This window comes from Scyliorhinus torazame, chromosome 4, assembly GCF_047496885.1.
Source record: "Scyliorhinus torazame isolate Kashiwa2021f chromosome 4, sScyTor2.1, whole genome shotgun sequence".
In the NCBI taxonomy this organism is placed as follows: domain Eukaryota; kingdom Metazoa; phylum Chordata; class Chondrichthyes; order Carcharhiniformes; family Scyliorhinidae; genus Scyliorhinus; species Scyliorhinus torazame.
This window is the reverse complement of record NC_092710.1, coordinates 239104766-239119198: the sequence shown is the minus strand read 5'-3', so window position 1 is coordinate 239119198 and position 14433 is coordinate 239104766.

Genomic DNA, 14433 nt, shown 5'->3' with positions numbered 1-14433 from the left:
CCTGAAGTTGGCTCATACTGCTTTCCGAGTAGAAAAAAAATAGGAAGACAGCACTGCTTATAGTATCTTCTCGTGTGACAGATTGTTCGCTGATAGAATGATAATGAGGTAATAATTCTAGCCAAGGTGTTGCTGCTGCCAACATTAGCCGATCTGAATTTTTTACTTCATTTTATTTACATGAAGCTTTGAAAGAGTCCTAATTTATATCATGATGTTGAGGACAGACAAATTTGTAAACTACTAATGAAAATGTGATTTGTATTGATTTCTATTAATTCCTATTGAATTGCTAACTTCAATCTGATGAGATTTTCTGCGAGCCTACATACTCTACTTTGAAAAATGTAACTCAAACCATTTTCTAAAAAAACTTATTGCTTAAACATGATTGGACCTAACATCTTGAATAGATGTTTTGTAAATAGCCACTGGGTTCCAGCTACCCAATTTATTTTATGTCTGAGCAATAAGTCATTATAAATAAAGTCATCTTAATTAGGATTGTGGTGCTTTAGACATCACACAAGTAATTTCCTCTTAGTTTATCAGCAGAAATCCATGATGGTAATAAAACCAACTTTCATCAAATTTAATCCATGAAAGTTGCTTTTAATGTAGATGCAGTGTGACAGCTGATTTCTTTCAGCAACGGAGATACACATAGCCATTGCATGAGGTCACTGCTCAATAGAACAGAACATAACAGGCTATGCAAATTCACTTTTTTGATTCCATCTTCAAATATTACAAAGGTTATATCGGCAACATAGGAATGTGCTTTGAAAGTGTTCTTGTCATGGGATTTGGGCATCACTGGCTGTGTCAGCATTTGTTGGCCATCTCTAATTGCCCTTGAACTGAGTGCCTTAGTGGGCCATTCAGAGAGCAGTGAAGAGTCAACAACATTTCTGTGGATTCAGAGACAAGTCCAGGCCAGACCAGGTAAGGGCGGCAGATTTTCTTCCATAAAGGATATTATTGAACCAGATTTTATTTTACGACAATCGACAATGGTTTCATAGTTATCATTACTTTTTAAAAACATTTTAAATAAATTTAGGGTACCCAATTCTATTTTTTTCTAATTAAGGGGCAATTTAGCATGGCCGATCCACCTAACCTGCACATCTTTGGGTTGTGGGGATGAAGCCCACGCAGACATGGGGAGACTGTGCAAACTCCACACAGACAGTAACCCAGGGCCGGGATTCGAACCTGCGTCCTCAGCGCCACAGTCTCAGTGCTATCCACTGTGCCACATGCCGCCCCGCAGTTATCATTACTGAGAGTAGCTTTCAATTCTTGATTTTACTGCTTTCATTTCATTTCCACTAGTTCTTATGGTGGGGTTTGAACCCATGTCCCCAGAGCATTAGCCTGGTTTAGTCCAGTGACATTACGACTATACCACCATCTCTCCCATTACATCACTATGAGCTTAGTTTTACAATCCCTGTGACAATGTTCGCAACTGACATACTCAGGACAAAAGAAATTCAACATCATCTAAAACAAAAGAACCCATCTGACTGGCTCCGATCCACATCACCTTAAATATTCACTTCCTCCACCTGTTACATACGGAAGATGGTAGTGGTTGTTGGAGGTTAATTATTTAATTCCCTGGACATCACTGCAGAAATTCCTCAGGGTAGAGTCCTAGGTCCAACAATCTTCAGTTGGTTCATTAATGACGTTCTCTCCTGCATGGTAGCACAGTGGTTAGCACTGTTGCTTTACAGCGCCAGGATCCCAGGTTCGATTCCCGCTTGGGTCACTGTCTGCATGGAGTCTACACATTCTCCTCGTGTCTGCATGGGTTTCGTCCAGGTGCTCTGGTTTCCTCCCGCAAGTCCTAAAAGATGTACTTTCTATGTGAATTGGACATTCTGAATTCTTCCTCAGTGTACCCGAACAGGTGCTTGGGTGTGATGCCTAGGGGAATTTTCACAGTAACTTCATTGCAATGTTAATGTAAGCCTCCTTTTGACAATAATAAAGATTATTATAATTAAAAAGTCAGAAGGTTTAGCACAGGGCTAAAGAGCTGGCTTTTAAAGCAGACCAAGGCAGGCCAGCAGCACGGTTCAATTCCCGTACCAGCCTCCCCGAACAGGCGCCGGAATGTGGCGACTAGGGGCTTTTCACAGTAACTTCATTTGAAGCCTACTTGTGACAATAAGTGATTTTCATTTCATTTTTTCATTTTCAGAAGTGGGGATGTTTGCTGATGATTGCGCAATGTCCAGCAGCATTCATGACTCCTCAGATAACTGAAGCAGCCTGTGTCTATGTACAACGAGACCTGGATAACATTCAGGCTTGGCTGATACACAGCAAGTAATATTCATCCACCCAAATGCCAGACAATGACCATCACCAACAATAGAAAATCAAACCAGCAATCCTTGACATTCAATTCCATTATCATTACCAATTCTCCCCCTATCAACTTTCTAGGGGGTTCTCTTAACCAGATGGTGAGGGGGTCACATGATGCGGGTGTGGCTGAGTTTTCACAAGTTCCCGCACAGCTCATCCTTTAACCCATTTTTAAAAATCTGTTTGCAAATTTATTTTATGTATTTTCTTGGCATACATCGGGCGGGATTCTCCGACCCCCGCCGGGTCAGAGAATCGCCGGGGGGGGCGGCGTGAATCCCGCCCCCACCGGCTGCCGAATTATCCGGCACCGGGGATAAGGCGGGGGTGGGAATCGTGCCGCGCCGGTCGGTGGCCGCTAGCAGCGCCCCAACCCCGGCGATTCTCCAGCCCGCGATGGGCTGAGTGGCCAACCGGTGTAAATTACAACAGGTATTTACTGGTGGGACCTGGCTCTGTGGGCGGCCTCCAGGATCCTCGGGGGGGCGCGGGGGAATCTGGCCCCGGGGGGTGGGGGGGGGCCCACGGTGGCCTGGCCCACGATCGGAGCCCACCGATCCATAGCGGGCCTGTGTTGTGGGGGCCCTCTATTCCTCCGAGTCGGCTGCTGTGGACCTCCACGATGGCTGATGCAGAGATGAACCCCCCTGCACATGCGTTGGGATGACGCCAGCACACGCTGGCACTTCTGCGCATGTGCCAACTCGTGCCGGCCAGCGGAGGCCCTTCGGCGCTGGTTGACGTGGCGCCAAGCCCCTTGGCCATCGCGCCGCATACCACTCCGGCGCCGGCCTAGCCCCTGAAGGTGCGGAGGATTCCGCACCTTCGGGCGGTCTGACGTCGGAGTGGTTCACGCCAGCCCTTCGCGCCAGAGTTGCCCGCCCCGCCGGTTTTCACAGAATCCCGCCCATAGTCTTTACTATGTACCGAGATTTGTTGGTCAATATTTTTGTGCTATTGAGCTGAAACAATATGTTGAATTCCTCATTGATTCTCAACAGCTGGAAGTGGTTGGGTGGGGCATTTCATTTTGGCACAGCTGTTTTTGGGAGGTTTCCCGCCCTAACGGTGCGGTGTGTTCTGATGGATGATGACGCCTGCCGATGATTTTGAGCCATCTGAATGTCTCGACTCTGCAATGCAGGTCATCAGAGTCCAATTTTAAGAGATTCAAAAAGGTATTTTTATGGGGGCGTTGGAGGTGCACAAGGAAGTTCTTGTAACAGGGAGAGCACCACCCTTGGTGGATCGAGGGAGCACATTTAAGCCTATCTCCAAGAACTGGGGTTGGGTTGGCCTTATGACTCCTGGTCCTATGCTGTCCCAATCCTGATGTCGGTCGAGAGGGGTTGAGGATGACTGAGCCCGCTGGGCCATCCTTCCTGCAGAAGCCTGGGTTGTTGACTGCTGGATTTGGGTGAGGCAGCATGTTGGAAGCGGCTGAAGAGTGCTCACTGTCTTTGATCTTGCTTTATCCATGATTTCTGCTTTCTTCATGCCCCAGCAGACAACTCTTTATCCTGATAACTTCCTTGCATCTCAGTTTTATCTTGGACTTCGCTCTCTCATAATGATGTTGTTTGTTGACATTGTCAATTTAGTTGGCTGAAAATTGAAGGGAATAATGCGGGTTTGATGTCCTGCAAGCTGGTTATCCTGGTTTAATAAGTTTATTTCTATGTTCAGTTGAATGTTGAATTCATTTTTTAAAATAAACAGCGGCATTCTGAAAGACAGTCGCAGGAGGCATTTTTAAAAGCCGGCCGTGCCGTTGGGTACTACTTCCCGCGATTGGGAATGCCTACGCATGGCCCCATGATCAGGAATGCCGCGACCCTCCCGACACCTGCCCACGACCCACTCACGCATTGGACAGTTTGCTTGAAAATGACTGCTCTACAAGATGCACTGCAGCAACTCACTGAGGCTCTTTTGACAGCACCTTTCAAACCCACAAACTCTACCACCATGAAAACAAGGGCAGCCAAAGCATGGGAATGCCAACACCTGCAAGTTCCCCTCCAAACCACAGCATCCTTCCTCAAAACTGTACCACCATTCCGTCATTGTCGCTGGGTCAAAATCCTGAACCGGTGGCTGCACCTACACCACATGGTCTTCAGCAGGTCAATGAGGTGGCTCACAAACAACTTTTCAAAGGGCAATTAGGGACGGGCATTGAATGCCTTATCAGCGGGACTGGCGGCGCGAGCGGGCTCCGGGGTCCTGGGGGCGGCGCGGCGATCTGGCCCCGGGGGGTGCCCCCACGGTGGCCTGGCCCGTGATCGGGGCCCACAGATCCGTGGGCGGGCCTGTGCCGTGGGGGCACTCTTTTCCCTCTGCCTCGGCCACAGCCTCCGCGATGGCCGACGGGTAAGAGACACTCCCCCCTGCGCATGCGCGGGGATGATGTCAGCGGCTGCTGACGCTCCCGCGCATGCGCGGACTTCCGCCGGCCGGCGAAGTCCTTTCGGCCCCGGCTGGCGTGGCGCCAAAGGCCTTTCCCGCCAGCCAGCAGGGTGCCAACCACTCCAGCGCGGGCCTAGTCCCTCACGGTGAGTGCTTGGCCCCTAAAAGTGAGGAGAAATCCACACCTTTGGGGCGGCCCAACGCCGGAGTGGTTCACGCCACTCCATACCGCCAGGACCCCCCACCCTGCTGGGTAGGGGAGAATCCCGGCCAGGCTCTAAAATCTTATCAACAACCAAATTCAGGTTAACAGGCCTATAATTTTATGTCTTCAGTCTCCCTCCCTTCTTAAACAGGTGTGCTACATTCGCATTTTCCAGTCCTCTGGGACCCTCCATGTCTCCAGTGATTCTTGAACGATCACCATCAATGCCTCCATAATCTCCTCAGCTATCTCTTTTAGAACCCTGGAGTGTAGTCCATCCACTCTAACTGAATTATCCACCTTCAGCTGTTTCAGTTTCCCCATAACCTTCTCCTTAGTGACGGCCAATGCACTCACCTCTGCCCCCCGAAAGATTGAACAAGCTGGGGTTATTTTCACTGGAAAAGGGCAAATGAAAAGCTGAGAGGTAATCTGATGGAGGTCCTTAAAATTTTGAGAAGAGTTTAATAGGGCAGCACGGTGGCGCAGTGGTTAACATTGCTGCCTCAACGTGCCGAGGATCCGGGTTCACTGTTCATGTGGAGTAAGCACATTCTCCCTGTGTCTGTGGGTCCCACCCCCACAACTCAATAGATGCACAGGGTAGGTGGATTGGCCTTGCTAAATTGCCCCTTAATTTGAAAAAAATAATTGGGTACTAAATTTTTTTTTTAAAGTATGAAAGATTTTCTAATGTGCTTTGTCATGAAAGGAATCTAATGGGATAAATATAAAGAAGTTGCTTCCACTTGTGGAGGAGTCCAAAACTGGGGGTCATAAATACAAGGCAGTAACAAGTGAATGTAATAAAGAATTCAGGAGAAGCATGTTTACTCAGAGTTGTTAGAATATGGAACCGTTACCACATGGAGCGAATGAGGCGGCTATCATAGATTTGTTTCATGAGAAACTAGATTAGTACATGGAAGAAAGAAATCATTGGTAATGCTAGAAGAATCTGATGATTTTAGTTGGGAGGAAGCTCATGTCGAACATAAACACTGGCACAGGGCAGAGTGCTGAATGGTTTGTTTCTGTGAGGTTAGTTCTATGCTACTTTATATAAGTAATTAAAGGAATATTACATAAAACTCCTTTCTACCTTTAGAAAACCTCAGAAAAACATTTGAACCCATTGTCAGTCTTTGACAAGGGTGAGGGGGATGCGGAATGCTGGGAAATACCAGGGATAAGAGAAGGGAATGGGAATAATAGAGCATGAGACTAGAATAAATGGTGAGCCAGCCCAACATTCACAATTCAATTTGTTGGTTATTGAAGTAAATTTTCTGCGAGGAGGATGATGCTGTTTGTCAAACCATTGCCATCTCTATAAGTCAGCATGTCTGCAAGGAGGTGCTGACAGGTTAAAGGCTGCAGCTGACGATTGATGTCATTGACCGTGCCAAACCTAAGTGCGCATTAACTGCATGCATTCTTGCAACAGGTAGCATAATCCGGTAACTGACTCTCCTGATGCATAAGAGCAGGAGAAATTGGAGTCAGAGCAGGACACGTAGCTCAGTTCAATTCGATATGATCATTGCTCATTACAACTCCACTTTCCTGCCTATCGTCAAGTCCATGATTCTTTGTGAAGAGAGCTCCTGCCAAGTAGGTGTGCCAGGGAAAGCAGATATAACTGGTGGCCTCTTGACCAGTGGAGCCAGTCAGGCTGTGTCGATTGTTCTCACCCTGGCATACTTCCTTTCACATATGACATGCTATGAATGCGATGCTTTTGAAGAACCATCTATCATTATGGTTAGTCAGGCATTCATATGTTACATTTGTGCCATTGACTGTGGTGTCGTTGGCGTCCTTTCGGAATTGGAACATCTGCACACATAAACACCTACCAGAGCAGAGCATATCCGATTGTTTACTAATATGAGTGTCAGGGGACGATTCAGTGAGCTCTATACGACATTGCTGCAGCTACACTGACCATATGGGCACGATTCACCCAAAGATTTACTGTGGGTGCATTCTGTTTTGCGCAGGAATCAAGGGATCGTTCCTGGTGCTACAGCAATCTAACAGCACTGTTGTTTTGCAGCCTCAACAGGGACGCCCTGCTGAGGCCGCACTCAGCCGCATTTCCTGCACCATGAAGCTTCAATCAGCGGCAGTCCTCAGTGCAGGAAGAGATCTGAGATGTCATTTTTAAAGGGAGAAGCCGGTCTCTTGATCCTCCCCAACCAGACCGAGGACACCTCCAACGCCCCAACTCACCTGTTGGAGGATCCTCAAACCCCCCACACACACACTCACACCTCTCATGGGAAGTGCACCCTGGGCCCGATCCCCAGCGCAGGCAAAATTCTACGTGAACTCTTTGACACTGACAGCCTGGCACCCTAGCAGTGTCTTTGAAGCTTGGCAGTGCCACCGGGACATCTTGGCAGTGCCACGCTGACACCCAGGTGGCATGTGCCGTGTGACATCAGCAGTGCCAGGGTACCACCTGGCCCAGATACCAGCCACCCAGGGGCTTCCATTTGCCTCAGAGGCCCCGAGTACCATTCTTGGCGTGGACTGGTGCTGAACGGCGCCCGGCTGGAGTCTCCTTGGCAAGGCCGGCAGATCCTGGGGCCAGTTAGATTTGGCATCAACAGAGTTAAGTGAGTTTTCAAACACACTTAACTCTTCAAGTCTGGGTCCCGCCTATTGTGGGCAGGATCCAGATCGCAATGTCTCGCGAGATCTCGTTAGATCTTGCGCGGTGTAATGATCACAAGGAAACTCGGAAGAGGCCTCTTCCCTAATCTACCGCCGTGCCCCTTTTGATTCTGTCGTACTCTAAGTGTCACGGTAGCATTATGGATAGCACAATTGCTTCACAGCTCCAGGGTCCCAGGTTCGATTCCGGCTTGGGTCACTGTCTGTGCGGAGTCTGCACATCCTCCCCATGTGTGCGTGGGTTTCCTCCGGGTGCTCCGATTTCCTCCCACAGTCCAAAGATGTGCAGGTTAGGTGGATTGGCCATGATTGGGCAGTTTTGGCAGAGTGTTCCCCATTGACTTTTTGGTGAGATCCAGACCTGGATTCATCCTCGTTTAGTCATTTTCTTAGGCCTTGCGACATTTCTCCCAAGTCTAGCCCACATTTCAAAATTTCTTTAGCTGTGGGGAGCTGAACTCACTGGCGAGACCGGCTCCTCAGAGATCAGGGCGCCCTTTTAAAGGGTGTCTGATACCTAAGCGAGCTTGAGGGTCCCCCACACACCCCATCCACAGACAACGCCACCTCCTGCAGACATGGACATTCCCCCCCAAAGTGAGCACACCATGTTATGGGGTCGCTGAGGACCCCCCCTTTACAGGCCCCCATATCCCCTCCCCTTTCAACCCTCTTCCCATCAGGACCCCCTTCAATGTTTATGAAGTCTCTTCATATCCCCCGTTCACCTCTCACCCTTCGTACCCACCTTTCATGGGCATGGACCCCCTCAAGTCCTGAACCTGGCACCTTGGCAGTGCCAACTTGACTCCGTAGAAGTGCCAGATTGACACTGCCAGGGTGCAATGTTGCAATACCAGGGTGGCCGGATGCTAGGGCGAGTGCCAGAGTACTGCCCTGACCTGTATCTGATCACTCAGGTGGCTCCAATGGCCTCCGTGACCCCTAGAGTGGCCACCACATCTGGTCAGTGGGAAATGCCATTGCAAAAAATATGGGGGTGGGGAATGCTGCTGAAAGATTCTCAATGTCTCGTGAAAATACTGCACATTCTCCCCAAATCTGCATGGGTCCACCCCTCTCCCGAACAACACAAAGATGTGCAGGATCGGTGAATTGGCCACGCTAAATTGCCCCTTAATTGGAAAACAAAGGAATTGGATACTTTAAATTTAAAAAATAAATAAATAAATACTATCTGAATGAAACTGCTGCAGAATTGATCTTAAAATAAATCTTGCGGGGCAGCACGGTGGCGCAGTGGTTAGCACTACTGCCTCATGACGCCAAGGTCCCAGGTTCGATCCCGGCTCTGGGTCACTGCCCGTGTGGCGTTTGCACATTCTCCTCGTGTTTCACGCCCACAACCCAAAGATGTGCAGGGTAGGTGGTTTGGCCATGCCAAATTGCCCCTTAATTGAAAAAAATCATTTGGGTAGTCTAAGTTTTCAAAAAAAATTTTAAACAATAAAAAATAAATAAATCTTGCTGTCCCATTATATGATCTCTGTACCCAGCTGCGTCTCTGATTTAAATTCTTTTCAAAGTCAAAAATGTACGTGCAGTGCATGCTCGGCAGAAATCTAGTGAAACAAAACTGAACACAAGTGTTTCCTCGCAGTTCACCTTTTCAGATACTTCCTTCTCCGGATAGTGATAGCCTGAGCACCAATCTGGGACCCCTGTTGTTCAGGCTGTGACAGAAGGGAAATCACTGCTTTGCTCACTCCCTGCAAGATTAGACTCTGACAAGGATCAGCTGGGTTTAGGAGCTTACAGTTCGTGTTATGCCAATTTTCCAGCAGCACTTGGGTATGGGGAACTGGCTTGCTGAGCCTGCCAAGTGGAGGAATCTCTGCCTCACCACACTAATGGGAGAAGAGGTGCCAAAGAGGAAAATCTCAGCCTGTTTGTGAAAAAACTAATCCTTCTTCAGCAAAAATTAACTGTACATAACAAGGCAATTGCAGTCATTTTAAATGTTAGTACCAGAGCTACAAGTTTTGTCATCACTTAACTTTTTTTAATATAAATATTTTAATAAGATTTTTTCCATTTTTACAAATAATGCAAACCCGCGAAACTGGTACAGTACAGAATAACTTCTTCTGCAAACGTGGCTGCGGAAAAAGACAGGAGAACACCAACGTAGTTGGTTCAGCTTAATTATCAAACTTGGTGCCTCCGTTATATAAGGAAAAATGGCGGATGAGTTAGCTAGAGATTAGGGGAGAAGAGGATAAAGTCATGAAACCATGGCAAAATGGTGCACCCCTTCATATATAGCCATTGTTTAACCGAAGAAAACACAGGATAAGATTTTAATGCCCTATTCAGGCGTCACCAAACCATGGGCGGGATTCTCCGAGCCTCCGTGCCGAAATGACGCTCGTCGTGGGGGCGGAGAATGGGGCCTCAGACCCACAATCAGGTGCGAAGCCGGGACACGATTCTCCGGCCAAGTTCCCGCCGGCGTGGTTCACGTATGGTTCCACCCGGTGGGAGCTCAGCATCGCGGCTGCGGTGGCCGTCCTGGTGGGGGGCGGGGGGGATCAGTCTCCAAGGGGGTCCTCCACAATGGCCAGGCCCCGATCGGCCACCGCCGATCGGCGGGCAGGCGGGATCTGGGGGGGGGGGCCTACCATCTTCCGTGCCAGCCTGCTGTGTGGCTCCGCCATGTTGCGTGGGGCCGGCGCGCAAGCGGCCGTCGCGCGCATGCGCGGACCCGCGGCGAGCAGTGCAGGGCTGTGTATGGCAGCTGGAGCAGCGCGGAGCACTCCGACGCCGTGCTGGCCCCCTGTGGGCCATGGAATCACTGGGCCAATAACCCCATTGACGCCGGCGTGAAACACTCTGGTATTTTCACCGGCGTCAACACTTAGCTGCGTTTTTAGGGAATCCCGGCCCATAACGTCCCCAACTCCAATTATACCAAAGGCGCCAGTGACACATTATAACGTCTTTTTCTCAGATATGTGGCCCGCCTATACCTCTGCAGGAGCCAGTTAGCGATTCTTCAAAATAATAAAAAAAACAAAAACAATCCACAAAGATGTCTAAGGGGCTATTTTACATTTAACCGCAAGAAGCAACAAATCTGAGGAGGCATTTTAACAATTTATTTTAGGTCTATTACTCTTAGTGATGTCTCTCCTGGACTTTGCAGCTAGATGGAGAAGGCAGTAAGTAAATTCCCTTTATCAGATAACACTGAAACAACTGTGCCAGTGTCAAGCTGAAATTCAACTTCTAACTTAATGCTCCAGCAATCACTTTCAGTTTTGTTAACTTCTTCTAAGAAGGTTATTTGTTTTGTTTCTGTGGCCCTTACATTTGGATTTTACTTGGTTTAATTGTTATTTATTTCTTCTTGTGAGCTACAGGAACTTTCGATCAGCAGGCGATTCTGAAATATCCTGGGCTGAATTCTCTGCAGACCTGCGCCGAAATCACATTCGGCGTGGGGGCGGAGAATCCACAATCGGGCCCGGCGCCGGTACGGCGATTCTCCGGGACCTGCGCGGCTGGGGCCCATTGACAGAGGCCAGCCCAGCGATCTTCCGCTCCCGACCAGCCGAGTTTCCGACGGCGTGGAACTAACCACCCATTGCCAGTCGGGATGCTGGAATGGCAGCTGCAAACTCAGTCCATGGCCGCCCTGGTGGGGGGATCGGACACCGGCGGGAGGGGGTGACTTTATAGGCAGCCCGGGGTTAGATCCGTGTGGTCAGATGCTTCGGCGCGCGGCCGATTGGGGGCGTCTAATTTTTGTGTCTGGCTCCGCGGTCCGAGTCCACCATGGAGATCGGCGCGGCCGCTGGAGGCTGCCGTCGTGCGCCTACGCGGGCTCCGAACCGGAAGTGTGTGGGCCCCTATCTGCAGCTAAAGCTGCTCGAATTACTCTGGGTCCCTGCTAGTCCCATGCAGGGCATTGAATTAGCTGATCCTTTTTCCAGGAATCTCTGGAGTAAAACTCCAGCGTTTTACGCCGGCTTGGGTACATAGTCCCATTTTGGGAGAATCCAGCTCCCTAACTGCCATTCAGCTCCCCATTCTGGGCATTCTTCCTGCCTATCTGACTGCATTTTACGATGGCGGCTGGTGTGCCTTTTCCCAATATTGTGGATTTTTGCCTTTTTAGTCTGACAAATTGAATAGCTTCACTCAATTTTTTCCAAGGGACATCACTTTCCCCACAAACAACCATTCTGTTTTTCTTCCTATGTTCAGTCTGTCATGCTATTTCTACTGCCTATAGGAGAGTTAATACTTCCCACTTTTGCTAAAGATCTGATGGGGTAACCCCAACCATACTAATTGCATGTTAATTAATCTCTGAAAATCCTTTAGTTGCAATTCTCCACAGGTCTGTACAGGTCACTTATAAAAGGGACCATGGACTTGCCCAGATTTTGCCTCCTCTTATAAAATTTTGCCTGCTCAATGATCAATTTTTTTCAAATAGTTAAGTACAAATGGAATGCCTGGAAGACTTTCTTATATAAGCTTGAAGCCCTATAAATGCCCTGTGCAATTATGTGCAATGGCACCTACCATGTGGAGTAAAGTACTGACTTGACTCTAAGGTTCTTCTCATGCATACCTGTAACTGTTCTGCATCAGGAGAATTGTGTCTTCCAATTGCCCCAGTGTGGAGTCTGTGTGAGTCTTCTGCGCTTTGTAACATTTCTGGGAGTGGCAGACTCCTTGCTTACCCTAAGGTCTGGATTGCTTGCTGCTTCAGTAGTTTGACTTGTAGATTGTGATCTATACACACTGCTGTCTGAACTCCAGGATATGTTATTGCTTGCATCTGCAATATCCACAATGTTCTCAGGTGAGACTTGGATCTTTTTCCTTTTTTCCAAGAATTTGTCGGTCTTTCAGTTGTGCAGTCCTCTCTTGCAGTTTGTCTGGGTCTTTAGGTCTGTTTGCAGCCACCATGTTTCAGATGGTGCACATGAACACTCGATAGAAACCATCAGCTGCCACAATATTTATTCTTGCATTTAGGGTCTCGATCGGGCTTCTTTAGGCCTCCTACCCTATCACTGCAACCGTAGACATGTTGGTAAAAAAACATCCCTGTTGATTAACACATCTATATACATATCAGTGCCCTACGCAAGGTTATACTTCTGCTTCCCACCAGATATCAGTCTCTAATCATGTGATACAGTACTTACAGTAGTATCAGGTGTTCCTGATGTTAATTCTTTACTCTACAATCTTGGCATTGCACTCTCTTGCGTTGTCTACTGTAGCCACCTAAAATGGCTGATTCCCGATTAATTTGGCCAAAACCCGATGTAAAATGGCTAACCGAAAAGGCTGATGGGAAAAGCAGCCAACAGGGCACAAACGGACAGCTGCAGACAGAACAGCGTATTCGGCTCTGGGGAAGTCGGCCCAGATCGATACCTGCGACCATTAGCAGCACATCAACCCAGACATCTGCAGTTTGATTGGTTATCCCCGGGAACAATTGCAACATATTAGCAATTGAATGCCGATCCAGACCTCTCGGCGCCATAGAGACTCCTAGCCATTGACCTGTATCAGCCCTTGAATCCCGCAGGCCAGACCCAATTCGATAAGCCATTTGTTTCCCTGACCTGGTGGGCCATTCACCAAAGTTAAGTATTGGCCAGTAGTGGTAGGCAGTAGTCTAGAAAGTAGGATTATTGTATAAGTGTTTATTGCTGTATATAATAAATGACCGTTGATTTTACTCTTACTAAGCGGTGTGCTGTCTTATTAATCATAATTAGAGCTTGAACCACGTGCCGGTATCAGAAAGATACCTGGTGACTCGTGAGCAAAGGTGACAGAATTAGAGCTAATAAAACTAAGGCTGATAAGAGCAACACTACATTGATGCCAAGGCACACAGAAAATTACAAAGGTGATCATTCACAGACTTTGAACATCACTCTGGGAATGAAGAGGAGCAGATCTGTCCGCCAAACATTAATTCCATAGAGCAATAGTACTGCCCACTTTGATCTGCACATGCAAGACATAGAATGCGTGCCAGCGTCATGCCAACAATCTCAACTACTTTCACTTGAGCTGTCTTACAAAGCTCCTGAAGATCAGATGGCAGGACAGAATACTGAGATGCTCACCCAAGCTGGCATGCCAAGCATGCAAACCATGTGAGACAACAGAGATGGGCCAGTCTAGCCAGAATGCCTGACGTTCACTTATCAAAGCAAATCTTGAGTCTGGATGAGACGTTCAAGGCAGTCAATGGAAGCTCTGCAAAGACAGTATGAAGGCTTCAGTTAGGAGTTTTGATATCGACCTTGAATTCTGGGGGAGGCTCATCCAAGATCAATGACCCTGCTGAAATCAAATAAAAAACAATTCAGCCTCCTTCAAAAGCAAGTACATATCAGAGGCAGGGAAAAAACACAAGAAGAGGAAATCCCGAGCCAGCAATTCCTCCAAAATTCAATCGCCTATGATATCCTGTCCTACAAGACTTGCAACAGAACCTTCCAGGCGCAGATCAGCCTTGGCACTCGCCTACCTAGCACCAGAACCCTATCAAACACCCCAGATGATGAACATGGTCATCTTCACCTCGAAAGACGAACAAGATTATCATCACTAACACAGATATAAGTAAGCTGCTTTTATTCAAATCTTTTTTTGTTTCCTGTGGCAGACAGTTGATAGTAGCAGCTGTTAAGTTTATGCAGAAAGTTGCCTGATTTCTCTCCGGGGTTGTCTGGCTTGTTCATTTA